This window comes from Balaenoptera physalus (assembly GCF_965194825.1).
Source record: "Balaenoptera physalus genome assembly, chromosome: 1".
Lineage (NCBI taxonomy): Eukaryota > Metazoa > Chordata > Mammalia > Artiodactyla > Balaenopteridae > Balaenoptera > Balaenoptera physalus.
The window spans coordinates 165552524-165573521 of NC_138882.1; the positions used below are offsets into that span (position 1 = coordinate 165552524).

The following is a 20998-nucleotide window of genomic DNA, read 5'->3' on the forward strand; positions in this document are numbered from 1 at the left end:
AGTTACTGGTGTTAAGCATTTTTATTTTCATTTATAGAGTTTCCAATTTTTAATCAATCATTTTATTGTAAACTCCATCCAAAATCATCAGTGAAGGGAGACAACCGTAAGAAGAGGGAAGGCATCTGGTAATTAAAAGGTATGAGCTGGAACACCTTGTTTCTTACCAGAATCATCCATCACCACTTATGTTCCAAGCACTGCTGTGGCCCAGGGCACCTGAGGCAGACAGGGATGACTCTGACCCAGTCCCTGCGGGACAGAAGAGAAGAGACATCTACAGGCAGCACATGAGAGGAACCGTATCAGGGTGAGGCCGCCTGGGAATGACCCAAGTAACTGAACAGGGAGGGCCAGCCAGGGCAGGCTGGAACCTGAACACAGACAGGAGGCAGAGCAGCGCCAAGCTCAATCCCAGAAAAGGTCCAGTGGTGGCAGAAGGGACCGTCGTCACACAGGTGAGCTGGGACAGAGGTGCTCTGAAGTCCGAGCCAGCAGGTCTTCCAGCAGGTAGTGGGGCCACCCTTTACGAGCACTTTAGGAAGGCTGGGAGGTGACCCTTCCAAATGGAAGGAGAAAAGGCATGGGTTCTCACTCGGAGCTACTGTTGGGGCAATTATTAAAATGCAGCGAGGGTGCAACGACTTTAATCTAAAGAGCCCCAGGAGCGTGTATGGCTCTGGGGCTGAGTCCGCATGGGGGATGGGAATGGGGAGCCCCTCTCTAGAGGCTAAAGTGGGGCTTCTAAGGATCATCTGTCACCTCCAGAGCAGCCCAAGGCCGGGTCTCTTCAAGTGAGTTGCAAAAAGGGAAGGAAAGGGAGAGAGAAAAGGGGAGAAAGGAAGGGGAATGGGAAGGAAGGATAGATAAAGAAAAGGAGATGAGATAAGGAAAAGGAGAAGGGAGAAATAAACAAGTGCCACAGGGCAGGTGGGTCCTTCTCCAGAAGTACCAAGCCCTGATCTAGTCGGGGTGGCACCCTGGGAAACAGAGAAAATCTTCCCTTCAAACATAGCAAAGGCACACAAATGTCCAGGAGGCTCCAGACACAAGACAAAGACCGAAGTGATGACCTGGAGCTGCTGAAACCACACAGAAGATTCCACCCTGCTCACCCTGATACAGCTGTGCCTGCATCCTCAGATAAATACCAACATCCTCACAGGTAGATGTGCACACCCAGAAATGCACCAACAATATGGGCACAGCCGTAGAGACACTCATGGATACGTGTACATGGGCAGATTTACAGATGTGTACAACATACAGAGAGGCACAGGGCACTGGGAAGAACACACATGCTGTAACCGGGACACTTGGGCAGATGCCAACAGAAAGGTGCAGACCCACGTCCGCATTTACCGACACAGGTGGCCAGACGTGCACCAATATGGACACACCTGTGATACTGATATTGAAAATTATATACATATGGACATTCACAGATACAGGCAGAAATGTACAGACACACATATTCAAACACCGACAGATGCGTTTGTGCAAGAAGTTCACTTATACGCACGTGCAGGCACACGTCCACTGTTACACACTGACACCCAGACACATGTTGACACATAGATGTGCACACATGTACTTAATTAACTCCTGTACTGATAGGTGATGCATATACACACACATAAGGACACATGCTCCCAGACGCATCCTCAGACACACGTACATGCACAAAGGCACACTCAGACACTAGCCAACATGCTCAGGCACTGCCAGCAGCCAGGCCGACACACACACGCACACAGGCACGGCCGGGCTCTCAGCTCGGGGGTGTCCTCAAGTCAGGTCCTCTCCTGCCCCGCTCCTGCCAGCTGCCCAGCTTTGGCTAGCTCCTGGGACTCAGGCTCTCCCACCATCCCTTCGTCTGCCCACTGGCTCCAGCCCAGGCCGCAGGCTCCAGGATGGCAATTGCCCCATTCTCCCAGGTGCCGACTCAACCAAATTTCACACCCCAAAGTGGAGCCAGGCCAGCGGGGCGTGTTACAGCCCGCTAGGGGCATCAGCGTGGGAGTGGCAGGAGGGAGCCAGGATCCTGCAGTGGCAGAGAAAGGAACAGCCCCAGCCATGCAGGTCTGTCTGGCAAGGCTGCCAGTTTCCTCTTCTCCAAGTCATCCACCCTCTGCAGGCCTCAGGCTCCTCACCTCTGAAATGGGACAATAGGCCTGTCCCTCTGACACGTCCATTAAATGGACACATCAGCTCCCAGATGACCAAGAGATTTTGCCTAACTTTCTTTTGTTTCATCTTTTCAACAACCCTAAGACATAGGTGTTCTTTTCCCTGTTTTATACTAGGAAGCTGAGCTCCGAAAGGGTAACTCATTCAAGGGAGCAGACAGCACTGGAACCCAGGTTCCTGCTCCAAATTCACTTCTTTCATGGTCAGTAAATAGGCAGCACATGAGCTGCCAGCGTCCAATGACTTGCCCACAGCAGACATCACTAATTGATCATAGTCTCCCTCTTGGTGACTCCAGAGGTGGACTCAGAATCCTTCTTAACACACCACTCCAGGCAGTCATTCGTAATTAGCCAGAGATGGTACCCACGATGAAACCTACTGCCATCATCACTATACCTAATTCTTCTAATCCAGAGGGTAGATGTAAGATTAAACGAAATCAAGGGCAGAAAGTACTTTGGAGGAGCACAAGTGACGTGCCTATCAGAGAAATTTTAGTATAGTTTCCAAAGGCTGTTTACATCCAAATTCTTCCAAGTCTCACCACTCTGGGGTGGAGGACTGGAGACAAGATGGTCACTATCATTGCTCCATTTCACAGAGGAAGAGACTGAGGCTTGGGCAAGTGAGTGCAGGGGCACACAGCTACGAGTCAGAGGTGGGACTGGCATTCAAGCATCTTCTCCTGTTTCAGTTCTCTTTGAACATCCACAGCCCCGGCCAGACGGGCCTTGCCAGAGTGTGAGGGCCTGGGCTGGGAGGGCAGCAGGAGGGCCCAGTCTCCCCCCAGCAGAAAGGAATCGACCCTACAACTAATTGGTTCAGAGTGCTTCTTTTGACCCTAATTAGCTATTTGTCATGTCTCCATTTGCATACCAGAAAAGATGCAAATTTGCATATTTGTAAATGAGGCCGGGCCTGGATGTAGGTCTGGAAGAGCTTGGCAGTTGCTGGCAGGCAGGGAGGCATCTGGCTCTTGCCACCGAAGCATGGGCCGCCGAACGAGGAGATTTGGAAGACAGCTCCTTGGCTCGGGGCTCCAAGGTGCTCTCAAAGGGGGGTCAGACAGGACGGCCCACCTCGCTCCCTCCCCCAGGGCTGAGTGGTGGGCAGGGAGAATGGGTGAGCTTAATGCTGCTATTTTGACTAGATGAAACCAGGAGGGGGGAATATAAAGTAATTTCAGGACGCTCTGTGCTGGGAAGCCTTCTGTTCCCGTCCTTGGATAGAATCTGTAACACTTGCAAAGCGGGGAAAAGAGGGGGACGTCCCCCTCTACCTCGCTGGAGAGGAAAAGGTTTGGGGGGGGCAGGGCGGGGGAATTGCCCGCTAACACACACACACACACTCTCTCTCTCCCCCAGGCTCTCAGAAGCTCACATACACCCTCACGCACACCTACAATTCACTTACACATACACACGTACACACACACACACACACAAGCCTCGGCCCCCCAGGAGTACCCTCCTCCACAACCCTCCCAGACCCACAGAGATACACACACAACTCTAACTGGAGAGGCACATTCACACATGTAGACATTCCCAGACTTCCCGCCACACACACATTCACGCCCTTACACATACAGACACACACTCAACCACTCGATCATAGATGTAGGCATACAGACTCACTTAAGCTGTGCATAAATATTTACATACACACACACACACACAAGCCATACACGAGCACATCCTTGCTGAGACCAACTTCCCTGGCAAATTCTGGAAATTCTGACCCCTCAGTCAGAGTTTCTGATGCTTCTTTGGGAAGAGACAAAGGAAAGCAGGTAGCCATCCTTCTCAGAAAGGGAGCAGGTGTGTCCCCGGGGAATTGGACCCTAAGTAGGCATCTGTGCCTCCTCTAGGAAAGCAGTGAAGGGCAGATGCCCCACTGCCTTCTGGGCTTTGGTCTGGGGCTTGGAGCAGGGTCTGGGTGTGCCTTGACAAACAGGAGAGCACAGGAGGCAGGGGACCGGCCAGCGAAGACATACTGGTGGGGCCTGGCCCATGCACTGAGCAGAAAAACAATGCCTCAGGACATCCATGCTCAACTTGGGGGCCAGTGTGGAATGGGGTGACACAGGCTGCTGCCCCTTCAGGTGTGCAGGCACCAAATGCCCATCCCAAAGGGAGCCCCAGACCCAGGAGCTTCCCAGGAGCTGGGGCCCCGGGTGCTGGGCCCTGAAGGCCCAAGGTCAGGGGACCCAGTGCCTCAACCACTGCTCCCATTGCCAGCACCTCCTCCCCAAAGCCTGCACCGCAAAAGGCAAGCTAAAGAGCTCCGTATTTGTAAATTAAATATAGCTGCACTCCAGCTTTCCGAAGAGCTGGGAAGGAGAGAAGGAGAAAGAAAAAGAGAGAGGGGAAGAGAAGAAAAGCTGCCGCCCTCAGGGAAGTCTGGCTGGTACAGATTGCCTGAGTCATGAATATTCATCCGGCGAATGAGGAGAGCGGGAGTTTGCATAACAGCTCCACCCACCCAACTGAAAGAAATGTCACCGCCTTTGCCAATAAAGTGCCAAAGGAAGCCGGTGGAGGCTGCCAGCCAGACGGTGCCAAACTGCTGACTTCCACTCCCAGGCGTGGAGAAAGCACATTGTTTCCGGCCCAAGGAGCCGCCACTTGGGGCTGGGGGGATGGAGCTCGCTGCTGGGAGAGAACCAGGAAGAAAAGTTTCACTTGCCACCCACAGGAAGCCTGGAGGGTAGAGCTCCTGGGCCGCAGCCCTCCCCAGGACCCCTCCGAGGAGAGCCTCGAACCCAACTGATCCAGGGCGTCCACTCTGGCCGACCACCCAGGGCCCAGGTCCCAGTGGCAGCATCCAGGACTGCTCCCCGCTGAGAGCTCCATGCTTGGGACTCCCTTAAAGAAATCTCAAGAGGGTCCTCATGAAGCCTGGATGGTTACTAGAGACCCGGGAGGCAAGGGGACAAACTAGATGTCGCTTTGGGACTACAAGTCCACAGTAACCTTGGCCCCATTTTGCAGATGGGAACACCCCAATTGCAGGTGACTCTTCCCTCCCTGGGTCACACTCATTTCTAAGGCCCCAAACTATTGTCTCTTATTCCAAGAAGTCTTCTCTGACCTTTTTTCCCCAAGACGGAGGCCGTCTCTCCATCCTCGGTACCCCCAGTCCTGAAAGCTTGCCTTGATGCCAGCCCTTTCCTGTCCATGGCTGTTTCCTCCCCAGGGCTGTGAGCGCTGAGGGCAGGGGCGGAGGCCGATCCGTGCGCCTCAGTGTCCCAGCCCAGCACAGGAGTCAGAGAAGGCACTGGCGCAATTTGTTCAAAGGAGTAATTTTCTGCCAACCGTTCCCATCCCCACGCCTGTACCTGGCCCAGAGTCCTTCCTGCTGCTCTGAATCTTGTTTGTCAAGTCCCTGGGAGGTGACGCATCTGGTTCCGGCAGCTCAGTCTGGGTCCATGGGGATCAGGACAGATGCTGAGCAGATGACCTCCCAACCTCAGGCCCCGCTCCACTCCCCGCAGCATCCCATCCTCGCGGAGGCACCCACTAGGGGTTGTTACAAACCCGCCTGCCTGACCGCCAGTCTGCCGCAGCTGGCTCCCTCCAGCAATTACCAAAATGAATGGAAGAAGCGGAGCTGTAGGGAGGACGTTCTCTTACTACAGAAAAGCCATTAGGGCTGTGGGCGTCTCCAGCTGCTGCTCCTGTTATGTAAAGTTTGGGATGTGTATTTGGGACTTAATGAGGATATTTATGTGTTCGCATCTTACCTTCACAGACTGTTCATTTCAAGGGTCCCAAGTATTCTCGAGCTGAATACGCGGCAATACAAGCCAGGCAACAGGCTCCAAGGGAGCGGTACCCCCTCTCCGAGGGCTCATGGAACCCCAGAGATCAACGATGACACCCACTGGAGCCCAGCTCCCTTCTGCAGCGTCCCTGGTAGGTCCACACTCTGCTTGAGTCCTCTAGAGACTGGAATTCCCTTACTGCCTCTTTCATGGTTAAAACATCTGCAACGGTTGCAAACGTCTTCCTTGAACTGAGCCAAAATCGGCCTCTTTGCAATGTCCTCGCACTGGCCCAAACACTGTCCCAGGGACCACACAGGACAGGTCACTCCCTCTGCCCCAAGGCAGCCGCTAGTCCTGCAGGAGATAGATTGGTGTTAAGTTGAAGATGTTTCTGTGGTTGAATAAACTTGGGAAAACTCTACATCAAAGTTTCTTCGCTGCAGGATTTCTCAGAGCCTTTACTATGCTCCCATGCACTACGCTGCGGGTGCTGCATTTCATGAACGTATTTGTTCACCGAACTCTTTTCCGTGGAATAAGCTCAAGAAATTAGGGTCCCAAGCACGTTTAGGATACAGTGCTTCTGCAGGTTAACAGCAAAAGTCTATGGCCTGAGTTTCCTCAAGCATTGCGTTTCTCCTAGAAACGCCTCCCCGCATCCTTCTCATTTCCTATAGGCGAGCTCTGCCCATGCGTCTGCATTCCTCCACTGCTCCAGACAAGCTCCGGCCACTGAGGGTCCAGGAGGGCGTTTACCTCCTGTATCCAGGTCCACGTGCTTCCACCGATGCAATCAAAACACCAGTGGAGTCAATGGCAGCTGACTCACACTGAGTGTCTTCCCTAAAAGTCCTCCCAGCAAGCCACAAAAGAACCTCAACCCCCAATTCTGCTCTCAGGCCCCGCAGCTGGGACCCACAGGCAGACCCCCTCTATGCCAGGTGTTCCAGACAATGGGGTCCCTGCTACGCCTTCCCTGGACAGCCAGGTGGTGGGCCATGGTGGGCTCCCAAATATCTGCACACCAATCAGCAATCCACACATATAGTCAGGCTTTTTCACAGCATCACGCAAAGCATGAATTTGTTCTAGCATCTACTCACCTCAGCCTCACAGACAGAGCACTCCCACCATCCTGGGCTCCAGACCCGGAAGCATTCCCAGGCTGAGGCCACAGTCCACACCTGCACTGGAGGCCCTGGCTCCCGCAGGCCTCCTCTCTCCAGCACCTTTAATCACCCCCTCCATGCCTTCCTTCTCATCATCCTTCAAGTATGTGTTCAAGCCAGGCATGGAAAATACGTTCATCCGACCAGCCAAGTCCAATGGATTACTAGTGTCTCCCGGGCCTGGCTGTTGGGAGAAAGATGCTGAGGCTTCATCTGGGCTCGGCAGACTGATTACTGATGCCTGCCGGTGCTGGGGAGCCGGCAGGGTGGCACACGTGCTGGTTACTGCCGTCCCTGATCAAGGCTCGTTCCCTTTCCTTCAAATCTGCTCTCCCAAGCTATCACCCTCCTTTCTCCCATCCCAAACTCTCCCCCACTCCCACACATACCATGTACAGCCTCATTTCCCCCATCAAACGGCTCTCTCCAAGGTCACCAACAAACTCCTATCTGTCAAGCCCTGTGCCCTCTCTTTGATGTCAGTGCTTTCGTAGTATTAGATATGGTTGACCTTTCTCTGGAAATTCACCCCTGCCCCCATGGAGTTCCGAGGCACTCTATGCCCCTGGTAGCTCCTCGCCTTCCTGACCACTCATCCTGATTCTTCTCCCATCTCATCAACATGGCCAGGTTCCAGGGCCTGGTTTTCAGCCCTCTCCTGCTGATGCACACCCTCCCCGCTCCGCCCCACCCCGAGATCTCATCCATGGCTGGCTTTGTCCTCGGGGAAGAGACTCCCCACCCCTTGTTTGTGCCTCTATGATCAGTCTCCTAAGAGGCAGCCCTGCTGCCCGCTGGCCACTGCCACAAGCCAAAGCTCTGAAAACCCAGCACCTCCTCCTTCCTCCAGAATCAGCTTCTGCCCCGGGCTTTCCACCCCACCTAACCCTCCCCAAAATTTTGGCTTGTGTCTTTTTTTCTTTTTTTTATTTATTTTGGCTGCATTGGGTCTTTGTTGCTGCGCGTGGGCTTTCTCTAGTTGCAGCGAGCGGGAGCTACTCTTTGTTGCGGTGCGAGGGCTTCTCACTGCAGTGGCTTCTCTTGCTGCGGAGCATGGGCTCTAGGCTTGCGGGCTTCAGTAGTTGTGGCACGCGGGCTCAGTAGTTATGGCTTGCGGGCTCTAGAGCACAGGCTCAGTAGTTGTGGTGCACGGGCTTAGTTGCTCCACGGCACGTGGGATCTTCCCAGACCAGGGCTCGAACTTGTGTCCCCTGCATTGGCAGGCAGATTCTTAACCACTGTGCCACCAGGGAAGCCCTTGGCTTGTGTCTTGACTTCTTATCCACATCCATGAAATCACCACGTGCTGATTCTTCCTGTTTAATACTTATCTACTTTCCAAAACAAAAATAGCTCAATTATTTGTTCTGATTGAAAAGCATGTTATAGCCTCATTATTTTTTTAAAAAATCAAACCAATACTTTAAAGTATGAAAAAGAAAGTGAAAAATCACTCAAAATCCTACCTCCCTCATATAACTACCCCTAGCATTTTGGTGAACAGGCTTTCAGACATATCTCTGCATATATACACACAGAGATCTATGTATATAATTTTATAGACGAGGGATTGTATTATACATACTGTTCTCGCTGACACCTGCTTTTCTCTCTCAACAATATGTCATAGACATCTTTCTATGTCGATAAATAGAGATCTGCAAAATTATTTTAATTACTTCATAGTACTCCATTGCATGTATGTATCATACTTTCTTTAGCTGGGTCTTTATTGATGGTTTAGAATGTTGTCAAGATTTTACCCTCATAAACAAAGTTATGTGCATATCTCTTTGCTCCTTTTTGCAGTTATCTCCTTAGAATAAAATCCTACAAATGAGATTGCTGCAATAATGGTAGGCTATTTCTAATTGTGCCACTCTGCCCTTTAGGAAGCTTACAACAATGAATCCCAACAACAGTACTCAAGCATCTGTCTGCCCACACCCTTGCCAGCCCTGGATTTCAATGTTTGGCCAAATCAGAAGGCAAATGACACTCATTTTTATTGGCACTGCTTAGTTTACTAGTTGGAGTAAATAAATATCTTTTTATGTTTTTTGGTCATTTGTAATTATTTTCTTTGTGAATTGCCTGTTCCTGTCCTTTGCCCATTTTTCTAATGAGATATTTATCTCTTAGTGAGTTGTAAGAGTTCTTTGTACATTTGAGATCAGATTCAACTTTTGTCTAATATATATGCTTCCCCCCCCCCTTTTTTTTTACTTTCCTTTTAATGGTCTTTCAGGTATTTGTTTTAAATTTTCATATATCCTAATTTATCAGTCTTTTCTGATTTCTGGATATCATATCATGCTTAGAAGGACCTTCTCCACCTTAAGATGACCAAAATATTCATTCATATTTATATCTTCATGGTCTTCATAGCTTGATCTTATTGGAATAGGAAGAAAATCAGCTTTTGTTTCATTGCTGGCCCATTATCCCAACACCATTTATAAAATAGCCCATATTTTCCCCACTCAGTTGAAGTGCCATTTTAGCAGATATAAAATTCCCTTAAATACTTGGATCCATATCTGGATTCTATTGGATGTCTGTTCTGTCCCAGTGATCTGTTTGTTCTTACATAAGAATTTTCATTATTGTCCTTTATAAAATATGTTAATATCTGATATGCTAAATACTCATCATTTTTCTTTTTCAGAATTTTCCAGACTACTCTCATTTTTTATTCTTCCAGATTAGCTTTATAATTATTTTTGTCAAAAAAAAAAAAAAAAAGAATCCTGGGGCTTCCCTGGTGGCGCAGTGGTTAAGAATCCACCTGCCAATTCAGGGGACACGGGTTCAAGCCCTGGTCAGGGAAGATCCCACATGCCGCGGAGCAACTAAGCCCATGCGCCACAACTACTGAAGCCCGTGCACCACAACTACTGAAGGTCGCGCGCCTAGAGCCCGTGCTCCGCCACAAGAGGAGCCACCAGAATGAGAAGACCGCGCACCCCAACGAAGAGTAGCTCCCACTCACCACAACTAGAGAAAGCCCACGCGCAGCAATGAAGACCCAACGCAGCCATAAATAAATAAATAAATAAATAAATTTATTTTTTAAAAAATCCTGTTGGGGTCTTGATTGGATTATCTTAAGTTTGTACATTCACTTAAGGAGAACTGGCATCCTTATAGTATTAAATCTTTTTACCCAAGAACTAGGTGTAAGAACTAGGTGTATGTAATATCTATTCAAGCCCCTTTTAGAGCCCTCAGAAGTTTTCTGGTTTTCTTCATGTAAACTCTATGTGTTTCTTCTAAAGTTTATTTCCAGCTATTTTGTGTTATTGTTTTCTTCTCGACACTGTGGATGAGGCCTTTTATTTTACCCTCTAGATGGTCACTTTATAAACAGAAAAGCCATTAGTTTCTGTATATATTGTTTTGTTACAGGTCCTTTTACTAAATTCTTTATTTTTTCTAATTGCTTTCAGGAAATTGTCTTAGATTTTCCACATAAATAATCATCTTATCTGCAAACTATGACTATTTTCTCACCTCCCTCAATATTTATACTTTCATTTTCTTGTCTAATTACAATGTCTAACACTTTAAGAAAAGTGTTTTTTAAAATATTGATAACAACAGCTATCCTGGTTTAGTTTCTATCTCTAACAAGATTATACCTAGGGTTTCACCAGCCTAGCATCTCTTGTTCCATCCTTTCCAGCTCTGTGACCACTATCCTGGTCTGGCCCATATTAATTTGTCATCTGTGCTATCACAAATGGGAGGAATAAGGGTAGAGGGTTTGAAGTCAGATGACCTGTGTTCAAGTCCTGACTGCCATTTACTAGCTATATGACCTATTCATGTTACTCCTCAAGATCTTTGAAATGCATTTTTTTTTACAAAAGAGGGGCTGCTGTTGTAAGGATAAGTGAGATACAGTATGTGCAATACAGTATGTGCAGTATCAGTAAATAATAATATTTTTTCAAGTCTCAGACCCCAAATTCTCCTTCCAATCCAACCTATATCCCAATCTTGTGTTGATCTTCCCAAAATACCACTGTGTTTGCATCACTCTACCACTCCCCCTCCACTGCTCACAAATCTTCAATTATTCCCCACCGCCAACAGAATCAAGTCCAAATTCTTAAACTTGCATCTCAGTCCTTCCATTAATCAACACCAAAATTCCTTCCACCCTTATTTCCTATAGTTCCTACCACCCCTGCCCATCACACATCACTAACCCACCCTTTACTCTAGCTGAAATGTTCTCCTCATTAATGACTGCCTAACACCAAGCAGGTTCTCACTCCCAGCTCAGATCCCTCCATCAGCCTCTGTATCAGCTTTTATTTGCAAGAAATACAAAAATGAAATCCCAACTGGCTTAAAAAGTGGATTTTTTAGCAACTTAACTGAACAGTCCAGATGCTGCAGCCTTCAGGCATGGTTTGATCAAGGCTGGGATGCCATTTTTCTGTGATTTTCCAGGCTCTTCCCACCTCCATATGTTGACAGGAGTCTCACATCATGTTCCTAGTCACCAGATGCCTGCTAGGAACTAGGACCACACACTTCCTCGTTTGAATCCAGATAGAGAGAGATTAGGTGTCTTTTCCCAGCCATCTAACAAAAGTTCTGAGCTTCTGTCTGATTGGGCCAAACTAAACCAATCCCTATGACCAGAGGGATGTGTGTATTGATTGGTTTACAACCAACCAACCGATGTGCCAAGGTTGGGGAGGGAGTGGATTATCTTGACTGGCTAAACCAACCAGGACCCATCTCCAGAGCCACACACACTGTTGGAGGTGGATGGGGTGCTGACCATCTTAATTGCACTACAACCCCTTCCATTTCATTTTCCTGGGACTTAGGCTTCCTTTAAGACACAAGTCAAGCCCCAGAACTCCGATAATGTGCCCCCTCCCTTTTAGCTTCCAGGGCCCTTACTCTGCTCAATACCTGGTAACCACAGCCATATATAATTTATTTATATAGTCATTTGTCCATTTTTCCCAATTAGTAATGACAGAACTCATTAAAGCCTACCAAACACTTGATTCAAGCTAGCTCTTTTGACCTTCACAACAATCCTCTGAGACTCAGAGAGGTTAAGTGACTTGCCCTATGTCACACAGCCAGAGGTGACATTGCCCCAACGGCATCTACAGAAAGTTCTCTCTTGCTCTTGCTCTCATTCTCACTTTCTTGCACATACACACAGCCCACACTCCCTCCTCCACTCCCCAATCCAAATCTGACCTGGAGATGCAGAAACCCCCTAGCACCACCTCCTTCTTCCTATTCACCTCAATTTCTAGAGCTCTTAGACTTCCTCCAAAAAGTACAGAGAAAGTTTCTTGCCAGACAGCATTTTCTAAGACTTGTGTGATGAGGCCAGGTAAAATTCAAATGACTCTGTGTGACTTAATCTGCTTGGGGCCAGGGTGGTAAATCAGTGCAGCCCAGGCTGCCACAGGCACCCCAGAAACCCACAAGCCGAGCTGATGATAGAAGTTGATCTGCAGATCTGCAGGTGAGGGCCCTGGAAGCGTGAGCTGCAGCCCCGGGGAGTTCCCCTCCATTGCACTCAGAATACATTTGGAAGGTCCTACAGCCCACAGCCTCTCCCGGCCTACACATTCCACCAGAAAACACCTTTCCCAAGGATGCGACCCCGATTCCTCCCTTCCCCCACCTCCCATTGTCAGAGCTGGCGCCCAAGTGCATGCTGGACTCTTTGGGGAAGGAGACCAGCATTGGTCAAGCTTTCACTGAAACCGCTGCCTCGGTGCCAGGTCCTTGCACACCCACACACCCATTACCTCATTCCATCTTCACAACAATTTAATGAAGGGGGCATGTCCACCCTCAGTTTACAGGTGACTTAATTGAGGCTCAGAGCAATTAAATAACTTGCTCAGGGTTATTATATAGCTAGCAGGAGGCAGAGCCAAGATCCAAACCTAGATTCATAAGACTCCAAAATCCTCATCCTTTGACTCCATCTCTCTGTTAAGTCCAAGGGGAGTAAGAAGAATGGCAGCTTCCATCAGAACCACCTTGTCTGAAACATGGAGAAAGCCCTGGCTGAAGGGGAGTTATTATTCTGAGCAAAGGAAACAATAGTCTTTCTCAAACAAGAGAAATGTCAAAGGAGAAGGTAGTCACACTTATGACACCTACTGTGTGCCAAGCATGTGTGCACATGTGGGGACCGTGTGCCAGGGGTTCAACATTCATCATCCTAACCATAACTCTGTAAGCAGTGGTATGCTGGTTATTTACCATCTAGCAATCTGGAAGAATAAAAGAGCCCTGATTTGTAGTATTTGCTAATTTCTGTGGTGTAAATATTCCTGCCATGGTCAACTTCCAGCTCCCAATGGGATGTCACTGAACACAGAATTGGGAAGAAATGTCCTTAATTGGTTCTATAAGCCAGTAGGAACCCACTCCAGCACACCACTGCCTGGAAGAGAGATTTTACAAAACCCACTTAACAGCTGAGGCGATACAAAAAGGCGCTCAGGCTGAAATTCATTTCTTTACAATTTTCTAAAGAAGTCCACATTCTCTGCACAGCTCCATATTCCCTGAACCAGAGGCAATGCAGGGAACCACAGTCACTGATCTCTCATCTCTGAAGGAGGGTAGACTCCTGCGAGGTCTTAAAGGACAGAATAAGACCAGTGGGAGAAAGTTCAGCAGATCGAGGTTCGGCATAAGGAAGAACTTTCTGAATGCCCCTCTAGACTGACAGCTCCAGGAAGGCAGCATCCAGCTGTGCCTGGCACATAGGAAATGCCCAGTAATGAATGACTGAATGAGTGAGCAAATGAATGAAAAAACCATTCCATGCTTGTTCCATTGATGCCTCAAACTCACCAAATCCAAAACTGAATTCATCACCTTTCCCAAAAGGCTATCCCTCCTCCGGTATTTCCTGTCTCGGTGAATATCACTCAGTTGGAAATCTGGAGTCCCTGACTCTCCCTCTTCCTCACTCCCTGTAACCAATGAATCAGCAAGTCCTCTCTACTCCACTCCCTAGTTCCTCTGGAACAGACGCTGTCCCCATCACACCCACTCTGCTCTCCTGGCTCAGACTGTCACCTGAGCTGAGACAGCAACGTCCTAACTGGTCTTTCTGCACTCATCCCTGGCCTGGACCCACTCCCAGCCCTGGCCAAATCCATCACAGACACAGCTGCCAAAGTGGTCTTTCAAAATTGCCACTGTGAGCATGTCCCTCCCATCCCTTCAATGGCTCCCCATTACCCAGAGGATGGAGTCAAAGCCCCTTGGTTCTCCAAGGTCTGGCCGCATCTCTCTCTCCTGTCTGATCCCTGACCTCTGCCTCCACCTCGTGTTGGCCTTTATTCTCCAACAACACCAAATAGCTTGGTGTCCCCTGCACACCTGCCTCTTGCTTCCATCCATGCCTTTGCTCATGCTATACCCACCTGCCTGGAATGCCCTCTTTTTCCTCTCCCATCTACCTTCCCTTCACCTTGAAAACTCCTACTCATCCTTTAAGACATAAAGTAACATGGTTTAGTCAACGATTCCTGAGGGTCCTTTTAGCACTAACATTTCATGATTCTAACGCCACGTCTTGATATTCAAGGCCTTCTGGATTCTATTGTCACCGTCTTTCTTTTTTTTTTAATAAATTTATTTTTTATTTATTATTATTTTTGGCTGCGTTGAGTCTTTGTTGCTGTGCATGGGCTTTCTCTAGTTGCGGCGAGCAGGGGCTACTCTTCATTGCGGTGTGCAGGCTTCTCATTGCAGTTGCGGAGCACTGGCTCTAGGTGCATGGGCTTCAGTAGTTGTGGCTCTCGGGCTCTAGAGCGCAGGCTCAGTAGTTGTAGCACACGGGCTCAGTTGCTCCGCAGCATGTGGGATCTTCCCGGACCAGGGCTCGAACCTGTGTCCCCTGCATTGGCAGGTGGATTCTTAGCCACTGTACCACCAGGGAAGCCCATCACCTTCTTTCTTTATGGGACCTACAAAGGTCCTTAGGGATCCTCTAGTCCAATTCCACCATTTTTTGGACAGAAAATCTAAGGTCCAGAGAGGGGAAGGGCTTTGCCGAAGGTCACATAGCAAGCCAGTGGCAGAGCCAGGACAAGAACTAGGCACCTTCCTCTCAGCCCAGGGCTCTTTCTTTGCAATACACTCTGCACCCTGATCACCCCCACTGCCCTGACTCTAACGTATACATTCTTACCGCAATCATCACTACCCACCCCGGACTTACCTCCCCACACCCAAGCCAGACTCGGACCTTTCCTGCCTTTGCTCTTGCAGCAAGGTCATTCCCTCACCTACATTCAACTTCCAGGGACCTCCACCTCCAGGAAGCCCATTCTGGTTATCAAGCCTCATCTACATTCAACTTCCAGGGACCTCCACCTCCAGGAAGCCCATCCTGGTTATCAAGTCAAACCCATCCACAGTCCGCACCCTTCCCCCCAAACCACCCATATTTGTCAGAACTCAGCAACTAGGGCTTGGCTCACTCACAGCGGTCAGGGTCTTGTTCTATCTTGCCAGGTAGGATGCCCACTCCTCAGAGCTGGCTGATGTCTCCTCATCTTCTTTCTTCTCCTTCTCCTCCGCCTCCTCCTTTTACATCCCCCCAGCTCGATATACAACTGCTCAGAGTAACAACAAGGAGCAAAAAGATCATGGCATTTGAGGTCAGACAGAGGGAGGTTCAAATCCCAGTCCAGTATATCCCTGACCGGTTCACCTTAATCCCTCTGAGCCTCAACTTTCCTTATCTACAGAATGGATCCTGTCCCCCAAGGTTGCTAAGAGGACTGAATGACCTCACCCACATTACAGGCCTAGCACTTAGTAGGCTCTTGATAAATGACAGTTCCCTTCCCCACAGCCTTTCTCAGTGAATCCCCAGGACACTTGGAGAAAAAGGCTCCTCTGGGCTGGGAGGTGGGCAGACTCTCTCTCACTCCCATCCTCAACAGGCTATGAGCAGCCTGTGTGCAGAAATGTGGGGCTTCTCCACCCCCCTTCCCCACCCCCAACAATCTGCTTTAACCTTCCTATCACAAATGCCTTGTTTATTTCAAAATCATTCGTTTTACTTTTCCGGTCATGCAAAAAAAAAAAAAAAATTACAAAACCAGATTTAAGAGGAAAAGAAGTATTTAATGAGTAAAACTGTCTGCAGCCCTGTTTCTTTCTCAGGAAAAAGTGGCTGTGATTCTGGCACGAGAGAGGGAAGTGCCACAGCTTCACTTCACTGCAGCTGCCAGAAGAAGTGCATTTCAGAGTGGAACAGAACCTCCAAATTCAACTGTACGTCTCCCCGCCAGGCGCTTCCTGTGCCGAATTCAGCTTGGCAGGTGACACCCCAGCTCGAGCAGGGATCCAGCCCTGACATGAGCAACTGCAAGGCTCTCTGTTCCTGCCTGCCTCCAGCATGGGAGAACCAGCCCCGCCAGGCTCTGGCAAACCAATGACCACCGGACTAAGGGCTCCAAGAGCAGAGGGAGACAGCTGGAAAAGCGGTGGAAACACCTGACCAGCAGCCAAGGGGACCAGGACCCCTCCCTGTTCCACGACATTCAGCGACTAGCACTTTCCTCTCCCCAAATGAGAGCGGTTTGGCATAGAGATCAGATCCAGCACTTGCTGCTCAAACAAAAGTTCAAAAAACCTGCAGCTTCTTTTCCACCTTCAAAGGTGTCATTCTGGAGGGCTGCTCTGGAAAGAATCTAAGGGTCAAACTCCAGAAGGGCTCTGCCCCTCTAAGAATGCCCCCCACCCCACCCCACCCCCGCAGGAAAAAATGAAGAAGGGCTGAAAAAGCAGAAAATAACACATGACCTTCAAATATGTACAACAGAGACTGCCTCAGGGCAGAGAGCAGGCTGGACCAGGATGGTGGTCCCCCTCCCTTGACTCAAACCCCACACCTCTATTAATGTAGCCTACGGGCTCATACTGAATTTATTGGCCCTTGAACTCCTAAATCCCTTTCTCATGAGCTGCTGTTCCTCTCTACAATGGTTTCCTGTAGTCAAGATGGTCCCAGCATTTATCCCTGTGACATTTCATCATGCTAAGTTCACCTTGTCACTCCAGCCTATTGAGATCTTTCTGGATCCTGATCCTGCTATCTGAGCTTTCCTCTGTCCTTTTTCTCTGTTCTACAATGGTAATAACAGGCCTGCACCCTCTACATCTTCTTCTGGGTCCTTGGCATATATTGGTCAGAACAGGATAGAAGTCAGAGCCCCACAGCAGCCTCTAAAGACCTTCACAGACTGACCTGGTTCCACTTATAAGAACATTCCATGGTTGTCATTCAGCCAGATGGGAGCCCCTTCTGTGCCCTCACGACCATCCATCATGTCCTCAAGAGTCATGAGAGATCCTGTCCAGTGTCTTGCAGGACAGCGTGATGTGGCAGAAAGGGTCAGGCAGATCCAGGCTTGAATCACCACTCCACGGGTCTTGGGCAAGTCACTTAACTTCCTGAGACTCCGTTTCTCATCTGCAAAATAAAGACTGTCACATCTAGCGCACAAGCTTCTGAAGATCAAGACCATGTATGCAAAGCATACAGCACACAGTAGGTGCTCAGTAAATCGATTCCACTCCACCACATGCTAGCCCATTTCCTTTATCTACCAGTCATTAAGCTGTCGAGAATCTGAAAGATGTGCCTGGTCTTGGTGAACCCATGTTGGCTCCAGGGGTCACTGCCCTCTTTTCTGAGTGTCACAGATTTCAGTACCCGTGCTAGGCCCTCACACTAATTTGAGATCAGCCAAAACCCTGGCTCTTTTTCATGTGAATTTCTGTCAAGACAGTCTTCCCTTCCTGGATCTGTGTAGTTTTTTAATAAAGTAATAACAGTGATAATAGCAGCCTAATCCTGTCAATTCTGGTATGAAATTAAACGTATCTCTATTTTTGCCTGTGAGGAAACTGAGGTTCAGAGAGGTTAAGTAATCTTTCCAAGATCACACAGCAGGAGAGTATGAAACCTAAGCAGAGCTCTATGTGACCCTGAACATTAGGCAATGGTTCCTAAGTGTTGGCCTCAAGGGGCGACTGTCTCTGGCCCTGCTGCACTTGTCTTTTGGGCCTTGGCCCAAAGCTCACATGGTTGAGCGCCTTTTGGGTCCTGACACTGTTGTCCACAGGGGTGGCCACTCCTCACCCCCACCTTCCAGCAGCTCTGCTCCCACCACCTTCACGTAGAAAGGGACTGGGCTGAGGGACCGCTCCCTGAAGGCTGTGCCCAGTGGGTTCCTGGCCTTGGCCCCAGAGGCTGATCTCCATACGCGCATCCTAGGCTCCTTGACCCCCGGGCCCTTGACTCAGCTTAAGCACAAGGCCAACCTGGACTTTCTTCCCAGCCTTTCATCAGGGTCCAGCCACCTTCTGTCAAACACTGAAGCCTGTGACCTGACCTCTGCCTCCTGAACCCCCAATGGCCAGGATCCCCACCTGCTCAAGGTCCCTCCCAGAAGCCACATGCCCAGAATATCCAGATGCTGAGTCCATCCCCACAGCATGAATGTCCTCGAGCACTGACCGCCAGCCTTCACCCGTCTCCTGACTCCTCCCAGCCCAGGGCTCAGACCAGGCTGCAGGTTGAGGGAATTCACTAAGCCTGGGGCCCAGGTCTACCCATGGGGGAATGCGGGAGTGAGCTCAGGAAGCTGCCAGGGCTGGGGCTCAAGTCCATGGCCACCCAAGGGACAGCCATCCCAGGAAAGGATTCCTGAGATTCTGGGGGAAGCCACCCCCAGAAGTCTGCTGAGTCTGCTGTAAACTCTTGACAACGTCCAAGCAGGATGCCCGGGACCTGAAACCTCTATCAGAGAACTGGCCTCGGGCCTCAGAGGACAGAGCTTTGCAGCGAGGCCCCCCTCCTCCCAAACACGGCCATCCCCACGGTCAGAAACACAGCCCCTCAACAATCACACCCCCATAGCACTCGCTTTACAAGCCCATCCACACAAACACTTCCGAAGTCTACCACACCCTCCCTACACAGACAGAAGCCCACCCATTCATTCACTGATTACGCACCTGCTACATGCCAGGCCCTCTTCCAGGCACGTGGGATACATCAGTGGCCAAACAGATCAAGGTCCTGCTCCCTGTGAGGGCTTTCATTCTAACAGAGATATCAACAGTGAAAAATCAAATTAGATTAGTAAATCATTCGGTATATTGGAAGGTGATATGGGAAAAAGAAAAATCAGAACAAGATAAGGGGAATTGGAGTGCTTGGGAGGGGGCAGGTAGCAATTTTAAGTGGGTGGTCAGGGCCCCATTAAGAAAGTGACACTTATAAGATGTGGTATACACACACACACACACACACACACACACACACACACACACACACACACACACACACACACAGAGGAATATTACTGAGCCATCAAAAAGAATGAAATAATGCCATTTGCAGCAACATGGATGGACCCAGAGATTATCATACTAAGCAAAGTAAGTCAGAAAGAGAAAGACAAATATCATATGGTATCACTTATATGTGGAATCTAAAATACAACACGAATGAACTTATCTACAAAACAGAAGCAGACTCACAGACACAGAGAACAGACTTGTGGTTGCCAAGGCGGGGGGATGGATTGGGAGATTGGGATTAGGAGATGCAAACTATTATATATAGAATGGATAAACAAGGTCCTACTGTGTACCACAGGGAACTATATTCAATATCCTGTGATAAACCAGAATGGAAAAGAATTTATATATACATAACTGAATCACTTTGCTATACAGCAAAAATTAACACAACATTGTAAATCAACTATACTCCAATAAAAAAAGTTTTTAAAAGTGACACTTACATTTCCAATAGCCACATATGCTTGGCCAGCGGCTCCTGTGTTGGAAAGCCCAATCCTAGACATTTTTCCATTACTTCCCACATTCAGTGAGATACTCCCTGTCACAAATACCTGAAAACCTACTTAAGCTACCACATACCATGGACCTGGGTCATTTGACAGGAAGGTTGATGAATGCCTCCAGGTTAGTGAAAATGATCAGGGGACCCCACTGCCTCTTCCAGCTAGTATGTTTTTTCCGTCTTCCTCCAACTCTTTTCCAAACCAACTGTCTTTACCTGGTCTTCTCCACCTCCTTTCCTGATACCCTGAAATCTGTTTTTCATTCTCAGAACTCCATCAGAACTGCTCCTGGAAAGATAAGCAACTTTCTCTTTCTTAAAAAGGAACTTCTCCTTTCTCCTTGCTTTCCATCCTTCATCTGCACCTTGGTGATGTCAACTCCTACTGGTCCACAGGTGATACTTTACAATTAACAGCATTTTCAGGGAAAAAAAAAAAAAATGACATTTATGGGAACTCTTGAAAAAGATGATAAAGTTATTCATTCATTCATTCATTCAATAAATATTTATTGAACACACAAGCTACCATGTGCCAGAGATGGTTCTAATAGTGGGATGTAGACATGAACAAAACAGCTAGAATTCCTGCCTTCATGGCGTTTACATTCTGGCAGGGGAGAGAGAAACCAGCAACTAAGTAAATATAGTGTGTTCAATAGTGATGGATGCTAGGAGAATTTTAAAGCAGAGAAGGAGTAAAAAGAGGGAGGGTGCAGTTTTAAGCCAGGATGGCCTCATGTCCTCACCCTCACTAATTCTTCCATTAAACAAAACACACCCACAGATCTTTTCCCACACAAACTGTCACACACAAACACACACACACACACACACACACACACACACACACACACCCAAGCCCAGTTTATTCAAACCTCAGAGTAACATACCCTTGTGGTCACCCGGAAAGATGAAAGTCAGAATTGGCAGGGCCCTTGGTGGCCAGAGGGAACT

General features: G+C 48.7%; 1 protein-coding gene across 1 annotated transcript in view; it reads right to left on the bottom strand.

The window, feature by feature from the left end:
- LOC309657774 (uncharacterized protein) overlaps positions 1 to 20998 on the bottom strand; it is a gene marked incomplete at its 5' end in the record, with an annotated part of 102173 nt that overhangs the window by 34069 nt on the left and 47106 nt on the right. Inside the window, 3 exons of the mRNA XM_082455648.1 lie at positions 5287 to 15767; positions 17411 to 17635; positions 19186 to 19273. The remainder of the gene's footprint in view (positions 1 to 5286; positions 15768 to 17410; positions 17636 to 19185; positions 19274 to 20998) is intronic.